The 12,555-nt window shown below is 46.2% G+C and overlaps 1 protein-coding gene across 2 annotated transcripts in view; it reads right to left on the reverse strand.

Annotated features, from left to right (window-relative positions):
- Nucleotides 1–12,555, reverse strand: part of ZFHX3 (zinc finger homeobox 3) — a 533,455-nt gene that overhangs the window by 178,296 nt on the left and 342,604 nt on the right. Inside the window, exons 1-2 of one of the 2 annotated variants that reach the window (XM_040571667.1) lie at nt 7,396–8,006; nt 3,867–4,053 (exon numbers count right to left, since the gene is read on the reverse strand). The gene's annotated coding sequence lies outside the window, so the exon portion shown is untranslated. Of the gene's footprint in view, nt 1–3,866; nt 4,054–7,395; nt 8,007–12,555 lie in introns of those variants that run through there. The other variant, XM_040571666.1, reaches the window with a different exon arrangement.

Genomic DNA, 12,555 nt, shown 5'->3' on the forward strand with positions numbered 1-12,555 from the left:
TAAGGGAAATTCTACTATTTGTTAATTAAGAGGAACAATTTTAATGCAAAATGTTCAGCTTCTGAGGCAGCGCATATGGCTTTCTGGACATAACTTTTTTTTTTAAAAAAAGATAATTGTTTTCTTTGACATGTAGCATAGGGGTAAGCAGCCTCAGGTTCCTGTGGTTCTGCAAGGAGCCCAAGTCCTCCTGTAGAAACACGCTTGGGCTGTTGAGCATCTTAGGAGAAGATCTATCCCGAGGCAAGAGTGGGCCAGATTTGCAGGCGGCTGTGGTGAAAGCAGTTGACTACTGTGAATTTGGGGGGAGCCACAACCATATCACATTCCTCAGTCACCAGTCTGGCTGTATGCTGGCCGTTTCCACTCAGCAATATGTGGGAATCGGACCAAAACCTTAAGGTGCAAGAGGCCTGCCAGGCTGCCCGCTGAACTGACGTTAGGGGTGAATGTATGGATGTGGGATGTGTATAGTAGGGGAGAAGTTCCAGGCTATCTTTTTAAATTCAGGTTTTAAAAATTATTGTGGAAAAAAAATCCTGCTTAGAAAAAGAAATCTCCATAATGTCATCCACTTGCATAGCCTTGTGCTTCTTGGAAATATGTCTAAAGAATTAGAACAAAGCGTAGAAGGCTGGAGTCCTTGAAGGAGCTCCAAATGATAAAGTCTGCCATTCATTTTAAACACAGCGTGCATTGTGAAAACACAGGTCAATTTGAAGGCATTTGTCAGATTTCCAGTTCCCTCTACTCCTTTGCAATGGAAATTTGCAATCAAATCCCTGTACTGGAGTTGGGGTGTCTGGCTTTATCAGTTATTACTTTATACTCAAAGCATTGTCCAGGTAAGCTTGCTTTTTTATTCAGAAAGTTTGTTTGCATGAAGTTTCATACAAGAAGGGGGAAGGCTAACGTGAATTAAACCAGAGCAGATGCATTTATTTAGGAGTTTGAAAAGGGGTGAAAGTGCAGATGATGAGAAGCGACTGATTGCGAAGGGCTGCGTAAGCTGCAGAAGCGATCTGATACCATTTCAAGATGCCCAGCAAGAGGCATGGAAAGGGATATTCCAACAGCAGCACGTTTGTTGTTGGGAGGCAGAAATGCTTAGAAACAGAGGGCTGGAGAGACGCACTGCTGAGCAGTTCTAGCCAGATAACGTGCATTTTTTCTGGAAGCGTGTATGTATTGTTTAATGGGCAGGGGGCTGACTCCTTTATTGCTGAGAGAGAGATGTGTGGATATGCTAGAGGGGGTTGCATGTATTTCTCTAGAAGAAATACGGTAGGATTTTGGAGAGATTTGAACTTGGGGGGGGGGGCATATTCAGAGGAACACTCGTTCTTCTTTTGTCTTCAATATATAGTAAAAAAAAAAAAAATATTATTAAAAGAAATCTGTCCATCCATTTTGTAATCACTGGACTTAGTATAGCCACTGGGAGTGGTGGGACAGCGCTGGGCTGTTCCAGCGATCTCAAAACCTCTGGCTAGGTTGCTGTAGTCAGGCTCAGTGCATAGCCCTTAAGTCAACTAGCAGATTTTTAATACGAATTTGCTTTTTCACAGGCCTAAACACAAGATGAGTAGATGTGTTTGTGATGGAAATAAGCACTTGGAATACATCTGTATGTTCTTTTTTCTTTCTTTTTTTTTTTTAAGAAATGAAGAAAAAAGTCTTGGCATTTAATTAGGACTCACTAACCTGATAAATATTGAACATCATTTCTTTGTGAGCTGTTCTGTGTGCTCCGAGTACTCCATGGATGTGTTCCACAATTGCACTTGTTTAATGCCTGTATCACCTCATGCTTATTGTATTTATGTTGTCATCAATGTCAGATTTTAATTAAACAATTAAATCACTGTCACAGTAATTTCCCTAGAAAACTATTTTAAATGAAAAATTCCACAATAAATGTTTGGGAACCATCTTAAAAGGAAAGAGAGGGAAATAAGGTACAAAGTAAAATTACAATTCCCACCAAATTAGAAAAGAAAATGAAATTGTTTTCAGCACTGAGAAGAGTTCTGTTTTACAGGGTAGTTTCAACAAAATTCAGAGCGTGTCAATGCGGCGACTAAAAGAACAACATGCCTGCCTTGAGGCCAGCCTGGGTCTTTTGAGCTGGGACTGAGGCAGAGGGACCCTTGCCCACAGTTCCTGCAGTCCTACAGTCACCCCCCTCAACAGGCCAGAAACAAGCCACAGCATCACACATCTAGCACCTTTCACCCTAAGTCAGGTACAAAAAACACCTCAGAAAATATTCCAGCTGCCTTCTTCCCCTCCAAATTATTTTAGAATTAAGATGGAGATTTGCAGAAAAGCCTGCATCAAATTGTTTGGTAAGGTAAGCACCAATACCAGCTGTACTTACTATAGAGTAACCATGGACTCAAAGCCTATGTTTTAAGCAGTGAGAAACCTGATCTAACATAGCATCTTTGCTACAGTTAACCAGATAGTTCGTCTTTACGTCTTTATATATGTATATACATTGCTATTTCCTCTAAGACCTGAGTCGTCACAAAAGGTGGAAAGAAGAAGGGAGTGTGTACTTCACGTGAAATAAATCACAAATATGAGATGCAAAATTCATCAGACAAGGTATCTGAAAGAATCATGTTCTCAAACGTACATTCAGAATATTACCTGTATTTAACATAAGCACATTTGACATTTGCAGTACAGCCCCAGACGTGAGGCATGCTTATTTAAATTCGGATTCCAGCATGTGATTTCAGTCAGTGATGTACCCTGCAGCTAACCCTGACCCTCCCCTATTAGCCTGTATAGCTGCTTTGATTTGTGCCCTCTGAGGGCTGGGATCTGGGAACCAAACACCAGGGAGCTGCAGCAACGGCTAAAGGAGGCTCCGCTCCTCCCTCTGCAATTCAGCGAGCTGCTCCTTACTCAGCCCTGCACCCAAGCAGAGAGAGGACAGATCCAGGGCTGGAAGGATTGCCTCCCCTGTCATGTCATCCCCACTACCCCCCCGGCACCCAAATCAGGATGGGAATCCCAGTCAGTATTTCTTTTATGTCTATGCTGCATTTTTATTGGAATGCAGCTTTGCAGATCGGTTATGCCTGGGATGCGTGTGGTTTCTATCAGCCCTGAAGTGTTTTACAGCTGGAGCTGATTTGGGGGGCACATCTAGCCTGTCCATTTGCAGCAGCCAGGTCTGATGTTTGTCTGCTGCTGTCTGTAATTTTTTTCTATGTTGCCTCTATCAAAAGGTGAGATTAACTGTTTTGCACTTGGGGGGGGGGGGAGGGGGACAGACACGGTGACACCAGGCCCATCCCTCCCTCCTCCTCATTTCAGCTTGCTTCTCGCAAAAGCAATTCACTAGCAGAGCCTCTTTCTTCCTCCGGCCAGAACGAGCATGCAAGAACTGCAGAGATACCTGGTGCGGCGCGCAGAACAAAGGGGCCGGTTGTGGACAGCAGACTATGGGGGAGCCCTCACCCCAGCCGCCTGACTCCTGTTATAAGTCTGGGGCACACAATCTTTAACCAGAACGCAGGCAGTGAATACCAGCCCGGCAAGGAATTTGCTTTATCGGGCAATAGCTGCACCAGAGCCTCCACTGACCGCTCTGGGCACGGCCAGGGCAGAGTGGATCCTCCCTCAGACCCAGCCAGCGGCATCCTGCTTTTGTCAAGTAAGGGGCTGCCAGTAAAAGTAAGTTTGCTGAACATAAGCAGACAAATACATATTTTTATACTCTCTAAAGGAAAGGGGAAAACTGATGGGGTTGCACAGAGCCCTCCTCCAGGCAGGAGAGGCTGTGCTGGAGGAAAGTATTGCTCATAATGACACTTAAGCCCAGACACTTGAATGCTAAAGGTTAAACTTACATTCTTCAAGAAAGGGCTCCTTGCCAGCTTGAACTGTGTTGTGTGTTCACTATTGCCTCCTCCTCCTCTTCATCCACTCTCAATCCACTTTTGGTATTTGTTGAAATAACTGAGGCTATTTTTTTTTTCTTTTTTTTCCTAATGTATGTTCTCTGTGGCAGTCCTCAGCCTTGTGTCTGTCACAGGGCTAAAAAAAAAAAAAAAAAAAGAAAATCAGTCTAGTGCCAGTAAAAAAAGTAAAGATTTTTTTTTTCTTAGCTGAAAACAACTATATTCAATTCAAAAAAGACCAGTCTAAGTACATTTTCTATCCTCTGGTAACACACAGTCCACAGAACTCCATCCTCTAATTCCTGTGCTTAGCTTAATAAGCAGAACGTATATTCTGAAAGTAAGGCTAAAAAGTTAATATGGATTTAAAATACAAATTAAAAGGCTGATATAAATATAATAAACAATAGAGTGGAGAAAGAACTTTTGGAGACATTCATCACCAGGGCTGGAGATGAAACTATTGGCAATGCTTCCAAATGTTCAAGCAAAAAAAGGACAAACAGGGAAATGCCCACATAGGAGCAGCACTTTAAGATGAATTTCAGCATAATACGAAGAAGCACACATGCTGCCTGGATGCTACATTTAGATCTTAATGATCAGAGAGCACCTTCTCCATATACTTTCATGCTTTTCCCCAGGGATATTTCCCATTAAAAAAAGAATGGAAATAACATTACAGTTGTGTATGGCTTCCGAAGCAGGCCCATTTACACAGCATCACGTAGGCTTTCCAGAAAGAGCCAGTATTGGGTGAAAGAAGGTTCCCTACTTCTCAGCAGCTGCTGAGATGGCAGCTAGAGAAGACCCTGGCTGGAAGGCTGGGTCAATCACTTTGAGGAGGGGCATGGAAAAGAGACAGAGCAAGCTTTAGGAGGCAAACACCATTTTTATTTGGGTTGACTGAAATTGGTGATGTTCATTTTCCCTACTTCCTGCAGCAAGGGAACAGTGGGTGCGCAGTGCTCTGCATCCCTTTAAACAGCTGCTCGCTGCAGTGTATTTCTTGGCACAGCCCTAATTGTATCTTCTAGTCCCAGTGGAAGTTCACACTTTTTAATATCTCTTTTTGCTTCTGCAACTGCTGCCACCAGTCAGCAATCACAAACAGGAAGCAGTGACTCAGCAGAGCCACAACCGGCACACGGACAGTGGCCGGGAGGGACGGCAAAGTCCTGCCAAACACCGGTGACGGACGAGGGGCCAGCCCCACACTTCGTCTCCGGCAGTGGGCCGCGAGCACGGTTACTTTGCGGCCTGACCCATGAAGGCGTCTGGAGACAGAGCTCCTGGCTCAGCACTCCAGCTTGCACCCAAACGTGGGGAAGGGAAGGCCCCTGTGGCACTTGGGGCCTGGGCGCAGCGGCAGAGTCTGCCCATGGCTGGGGACCGATGGCTTCAAGCCCTAGGGACCATCACAGCGGGCAGACCCCGGGCTGTTGCCTGCATCGGGAGGACCGGGACGCCGGCACCAACCCGTGCCTGGTCGCCCCTCTGTGCTGCAGTGAGCAGGTTTTCCCCGGGGAGGGCCCAGGCAGGGGCAGGAGGAGGGGAGCCCACGGCCAGGAAACGCCAGCGTGGCCCCGCTGGGGCAGCAGCAGAGCCAGGGACCACGCCGCAAGCACCGCGGGCGGCGGAAGGTCTATTCCGAGCCTGGTTTCATCTGCGTCCTAACTGTATTTAGCAGCGAGTTTACTCCAGACTGAGCCTGCGTGAGTAAGTGTGTATGTAAGGGCTGAGGATTGGCTGCGGCAGGCAGAGGGCTTGCTGAAAGGCTCGTTAAGGAAGCACTACTGACCATGCAATCCAATTACATAATGCTTCAAAAAATAACCGTGCTGGGAGCCTTGTCTGGGCAGCGCGTTTCGCCAACAGAAAGAGGTATCAAATGTCTGTCTTCCAACCCAAGGCTGATAGGATATTTGTGCCACAATCCGACACTGCGCTTCAGCTGTAAACTGCTCGAAAGAGGAAACTTGCTTCCAGGGGAAATGTCTGCTGTTCCCTTTCAAGGCAGTGCTGCACCCTGCAGACCAACGTTATTTGAGTCCTTGTAAAATTACCACTAATCTCCGCACTCAGAATGCCTTGCATTTTATGGGTACTTGCTATGACGGCAGCTTTGTTTTGTGGGGGTAAAGGAAAGTGCTGAGTGGGCACCTGGCCATCAGCAGTAGCTGTGACAGTGTTTTCCCAGCTTTCTGTTCTTGCAGTTTCTCTCTGCCACTCCAGACAGGACACATGTGTGGATGATACACAGGATCACACTATCACGCCTGGAAAATTCCTGAAAAAGTACTCCATCATGCCTGGAAAAGATACGGCCCCTGTCCCAGAGAAGAACCTGCGTGGTGCCGTGCATTTTGTCTGCTGAGATCAATGAAAGCGGGCAAGCCCGGGACTTGAGGCCAGGCTTCCTGCCTCAGGAGGCGGCTTAGACCACGCGTTATATTTTTGATGAGCAGAGATTTAGAAAACCCTGTCTCCAAGCAGCACTGGTAGTTTTTATTGTAGTTACTAATTTAACTGCCAGACTGCTCTGAAAGGCGTCACAGAAAAAGGCACATTTCTGGTGAATGAGGAAAGAGCCAACTAAGAATATTCTTGGCACTTTACAGAGTTTCTATACCTGAACTTCTGTTGTTCAGTTGCTGGGAACACTTCACACGACGTAAGTGAGCTTCTATGCTTGCAATAAATGCCTCAATTTTAACCTGTTCCCAGCTCAGGGCACAGCAGGGTTCCCTGCTCAGTGAGGCGCGTTAGCGGCCGGGGTCCTCCTGCAGCTGCAGCACCCACCTCCGCTATCCCAGCCACTGGCCTCACCTGGGCTCCTGCTGCCAAAATGGGGATGAAGCAGCTCGGCTGTAGCCACCCCATCAACAACCTCTGCCTGCTTTGATCTGCCAGCACTGTCTCACAACGTGGGCACTACATTTTAAAACCGCGCTACACGAGAGTCCTGGGTTTGCTTTCTCTCACATTTGCCAGCTCTGCCCCGAGCACCCTGCTGCAGGCCAGGAAAGCTGCTTGTGATGACGGCTGTGGCGAGGAAAGGGTGGAGGCCGAGCTCCAGCCCGGCTGCACGCTCCATCCGCTGCCTTCCTCCCATCTATTTCTAGACTGTTTACCTGGCAGGCGCACATGACCGGCCCAGAAGGAAGCGCTGACATCACCCCGCCGCCGTGCCCCCGCTGCCCGCGGCTGCTCAGCCCCCTCCTGCAGGACCTCCTGGGGCCGGGCCCCTCTCGCAGGGCCTGGGGCTCGGCGCAGTGCTGCTGCCTTGTGCGGCTCGCAGACATGTTGTCCGCCCGTCATGACGACGCCGTCTGACACCGCTTTTCCCTCTTCTGGGGCGTGACGGGCGGACACCACGCTCAGGCAGGGACTCAGCCCACGCCAAACCCCACACCGTCACCCGGCAGAAGCACTGCTGATGGTGGGTAAAGAATGCATCTTTTAAATGCCGACATACCGTTCATCTGGTGCAACAGACTTAAGAATATCATTGCTTTTCCTTTCCAGCTCCAGCAGCTCTCCAAACCCCCTCCACACCGACGCCAGCCCTCTCCGCCAGCAGCACCAGACAACCTCTGCTGTCCCAGGGCGCTCGCCGTCACCTCCCCACCCACCTCGCTGCCACGTCGGCCTGTGTCAGCGAGCAGAGCCGCACACGGCCGCTGCCAGCCGCACACAGCAGGCGCCCTCGCGGCCTCTCGGCACCGTGGCCAGGCCAAGGCGGGTGCAGGTGCTGGGCCCCACCGGGGCTGTTTATCCCGGGCAGCCGGTGGCCGGACTCCGGCCTCGAGCTGCTCTGTGGAAGCTTTCTTGGTGCATTTGGGCACGGAGCCAAAGTATGCAGCTTGAAGGAAATGTTTAATAAAGACGCAGGAGCCTCAAACTGTTTATTTTTCCTCGCAGAAAGGTGGAGGGATGATGTCCCTGGAAAGGAACTCCTGAGGCAGGCGGAGGCTGGCGGCCGGGCCGGAGCGCTGCTGTGGCGTCTGCGGGACCGAATGCAGCCTCCAGCCTCTCCCTCCCCTCACAGCTCCGGCCTGCAGGGTCATAAACCGTGGGGGAAAAGGCAGCCTATTAGTAACTCTATTAAGTCTCCATTAGTTAGGTGTGAACTCATTACCCTAATATACTTGGAGGTAGGATTCCACTGGCAGGACATTAGCACTCTAATAAGCACATTTACCACTCGGCACTGGACTGAGCAAGAGCAGGGAAGCACCTCAAAGGCTGGAGCAAATGCAGAGGCTCTGTTCCACCAGCATTTGTCCCACGGTGGCTGTATTCCTCTCGCATGGGACAGCCCAACCCTGCACAGGAATGGCCTCTGGACTCCCAAATCCTCCTCAAGCCCTTTTCTTCCTGTGACAACTACAGGGGGGAGTCACCAAAAAATACGCTGCTTCTCGCATCTGTTCATCTTACAAGTAACTGCATGTTCAGAGGAAAGTGAACGGGAAGTGGCCAAATGATGTGTGATGGGAGGAACAGAGAATGGCTGTGGGCAACTGTGAGGACTGGGGACAGAGGATGAATAGCAAACACTACTGGGAATTTGAGGCGTTTAACCAAAAAGAAAAAGATAACCACAGCATGAGCATGCCATGGCTTGTCCACTCATCTACTTGCTTCTTGCAGTGCTCTTTCGCCTTTGTCTGACTTGGCATTTTTGGCGTGTTTGCTCTTTGTGACGGGAACTGTCTTCCGTTGCCTGAAAAGCCATGCACATTGTGAGGATGCTACAGCAATTGAAATAACAAGCTTATAGGAAATCAATTAATTAATAATAGATAGGATGCAGGAGCAGGGCTTCAAATGAGATGTTGAGTTAGCATAATAAAAATATGACCATATGTAGAAAATCAGTATATTTCTCCAGGCCACTGTGAGCATTTTGAGTAAAGGCTGCAGCACTGAGGCTGTAAAAGCTTCAGCATGCTGTAGGCCAGCTGTCATTGGGGTTTCCGGAAGCTTCTTGTGTGTTAGCGTCATTTTAATCAAAATATTGGTAAACTGGTGTACAGCAGTGGCCTTGCTGTATTTTAAAAATTAAAGATTTTGTGTTTGAGAGAAGGAAGTTGCAAACAAAATAAAGGGGGTACAAAAGCACAGTATTTTGTCTTTTGGAGACAGCAAAAAAAGAATCTGAATCTTACGGCCATTAAAAGAAGCGTTCTACTGCTCCCCCGCATTGCTACCCAATGGCTATGTTCTTCTGCCAAAGCTCCTCTCAGACTCTGCAGAAGACAGAGACTCTGCACCATCCTCCCTGTATACTTAGTTATACTTCAAGGCTGTACAAAAGCACTGTACACTCCACAAACTACTTTTGAAGCCCATTTGTTCTTAAATATGGCCAAACTGCACACAATCCCTGAAAAAAAAAATGTCCAAGATCACATAAGTATGATTTTAAAAATTATTTCAGGAGGAAGCATGATGTTGTTTCTAAGTACTTTGGCCAAAAAAAAAAGTATAAAATTAATGGTATTAGGTACCTAAAAATACTCGAGGATCTGGGAGTTGGAATAAGGGCCTGGCTTCTATTTCCAGCTCTGCCACAGACTTGCTGTCTGTAGTGAAGGACCAGCCAGAGCAGTCCACAGGGCATGCTATAAGTGCCCAAGACAAAGGCATACGAGGATGGACTTCAAAACTCTCCTCTGCTCTTTGTCCTATTTGCCTGGCCTGTAAAATGGGAATAACACTGACTTGAGGGATCAGAGCATATAAGACATGATTGCGTAAATTCTCTTGATGTGTTTCCAGACGCAGAGACAACATCCGTACGGGCTACCATGAAATCTTATCAATTTACAGTGCATCACTGATCATCCTCACTTACCCTTTTATTCCTTTCTTAACGCCAGTGAGTTAATTCAAAAGACTCAAAATATCAGCAGCTCTAAACAATTATGACTAAAATCAACCTCCTAGGAAAAAGAAGTGCCTCCTCCGTCTCAGCAAATACAGCACCTCCTAGCAATGGCTTACTGGTCAGTGGCAACTTTTCTAGTGTAAGGAGGACTTTAAAATCCAGTATCCTGCAACATTCAGGATTAAAAGTATATCTTTATCTCACTGAACAGGATAGCTACGCATCCTCTCAATGGGATCCAACTGTTGCTTTTAGCCCTGGAAAATAGTGATATATCCACCTTTTTATCCATTATACTTTATTCAGGAAAACAACTCATTTCGAGATGGTTTTATGGGTCTTGCTCTCACCCTGTGTTGTTCTCCTGTAAACTAAGGTACCTGTTTCTATGTGAAATGCAATACAAAAATTGATTGAAAAAAAACTGGTGAAAGTTTATAAAATTTCAACAATTTATAATTGTAGGACACATAATGATACAATAAGAGCTCACTAGCAAACACCTGAGCTGAACTTACTGGTAGCTTTTCTACTTATCAGAAAGGGACATCCTGAAGCTTATTTGACAGGATCTCGTATCCCTGTAATTCCCTATGTGTCTCAGACATGAAATAACTTCTGGCATAGTCATTTAAACTATTAAACAGAAGATTCAAAATAGCACACTTCAGTGACAAATGGGAAAGTTCATGCCCCAGAGTTGCTCTTTCAGACTGATTGGTTTGTAATCTCACCTCGTCTCTTGAAAGTTTTCTTTAGTTCAAAGGCTAATAGCTATTTTGGTGCAGAGAGGGGGAAGATGAGGAAGAAAGATGGCATTGGGCAATGAGATGGGACACAATCCTGAGGAATACAGTTCTGTAAAGATCCCAGACCCTGCAAGTTTTCTTCATCAGTAACAATACTCCAAGAGAAACACAAAGGCAATGAAAATGTCTGCTCGCTCTGCAGAAGGGAAGAGAAGAAGATACTGACGTTTCCATGGGGTACTCTGTCTGATGAAATCAAGTATTCAAATGACTTCTGTTTACATAGTATTTTGAGAAATAATGCTAATTTGCAGAATTGGCATCTGGGGTACAAGTATATGTACCCTGGGAGAGCACTTACAGAGCCTTTGTGAAGCTAAGTAATAAACACTTTGTCTTCACCACACTATTTATGGGTTGCTTGGGGGCATCCTGCTCTCTTTCTGCCCTACCTGGGCATAAAATTATTGTAGAACTAGGTTTTAATAAGGCCAACAGTAAATCTGAATGACCACACATGCACAGCTATTCTTGCTCCCCTGATCCCCAGCATTAATTATAAAGTGGAACTGTTTATACAAGTACATACCACTTTCCTGACTTCTTTCTTGTTTATGTCTAAACCTTTATGGACATAAAACTTTGGAATTTGCTTTTGGAATAAAACTGCAATAGAAACTGCAGTAACTGTGCTAGAAAACAACTTTGCTATTGCTGCCTCGATTCTGTGGTCACGGTGGGTTTGCTTCTCCCCTGGAACCCTCTCCTGCTCGGTGGTGTTGTTTCAGGTCACCTCCTTGCTGTCCCATCTGGACGGCTCATTAGAAACTCGAGCTCTAGATGGCTCAGAGCAAATGCTCCAGTTTTTACTCCCGTCTCCTCTGCTTTTCTCTTCACTCTGCACCACTTCTCAGCCCACTACGAGCTTCCTTGAATCCTGGCTGGGGGGTGATTTGCAGTACCTCTGCTGTAAGGCTGTGGTTAAATTTGTCACTCCTTTTATGATGTATTAAAATGGCAGTCTCTTTGTTCCTCTGCATAAAACACTTGTCCGTGCCCTCAAACCTTCCCTCTCTCACTCAGAACTTTCCTGAGAGAGAAATTTTTCTTCTGCAATAACTTATTACAAAGCCAAGAGACTTCCATCTGATGGAATGCACATGTGCATATACCAGACTAAAGTAGCTCATGCTCCATAAGCCCTAAATTATTCCTTGTTGCATTGGCCTGACCACTTGTTTTGTTGGGCTGTCACATTATAAATTAATATGTTTGCTGTTTGGGGCTGAGAACTCTTTTTTTCCTATTTGTTCAGTAAAACGGATCCTGTACACCCTGGGCACTATATAAAAATAATAAATTATTGTAGAACACAGGTAAGGTATTATTTTTGTCTCTCCTTCCCTTTGTTTTATCCCCTCCATCCTTTGCCCTTCCTCTGATCAATTAATCTTCCATTTACTTTCTATTTCTGTCTGCAGGTTTTACTCTATTAAAAACTCCAATATTCCAACCATGCCACCTGCTTCAAAAGTTCAAGCACAGAGGATTTACTAAAGTGAAGGAGAGGGAATCAGCAAAAACTCCAGAGGAGAAGAAACAATGAAAAAGGAGTCGAGTCTCTACCTGATACTGTCTCTTACACTGACTTGGATTCTGTCAGACTCTTTCTTTACTCTTTGCATGCAACATAGAAACACAGAGACTTCATAGCCGGTGGAATTGCGTGGACCTCTTCACCTAGACTAGTTTTCATTGAATTAGTAAATGTTTGATCCAATCTCCTGTGTAGGTTAAAACATCTTTAAATTCTGCTGAGCTTTGTTGGGATGGGAATGAATAAACTCTCTCTTAATTTTAGTGTCCAGCTATTGGAAGCTGCCCGGGCTCTATGTTACGTCTGTTCAAATTCCTTTCCTCCTTGGCAAGGTTATCCTACCTTGGATAGGAGAAGGAGAAAGGAGAATTGAAAATGGGACTGTTGGCCACTTAC

The sequence above is a fragment of the Cygnus olor genome, chromosome 12 (assembly GCF_009769625.2).
Source record: "Cygnus olor isolate bCygOlo1 chromosome 12, bCygOlo1.pri.v2, whole genome shotgun sequence".
NCBI lineage: Eukaryota > Metazoa > Chordata > Aves > Anseriformes > Anatidae > Cygnus > Cygnus olor.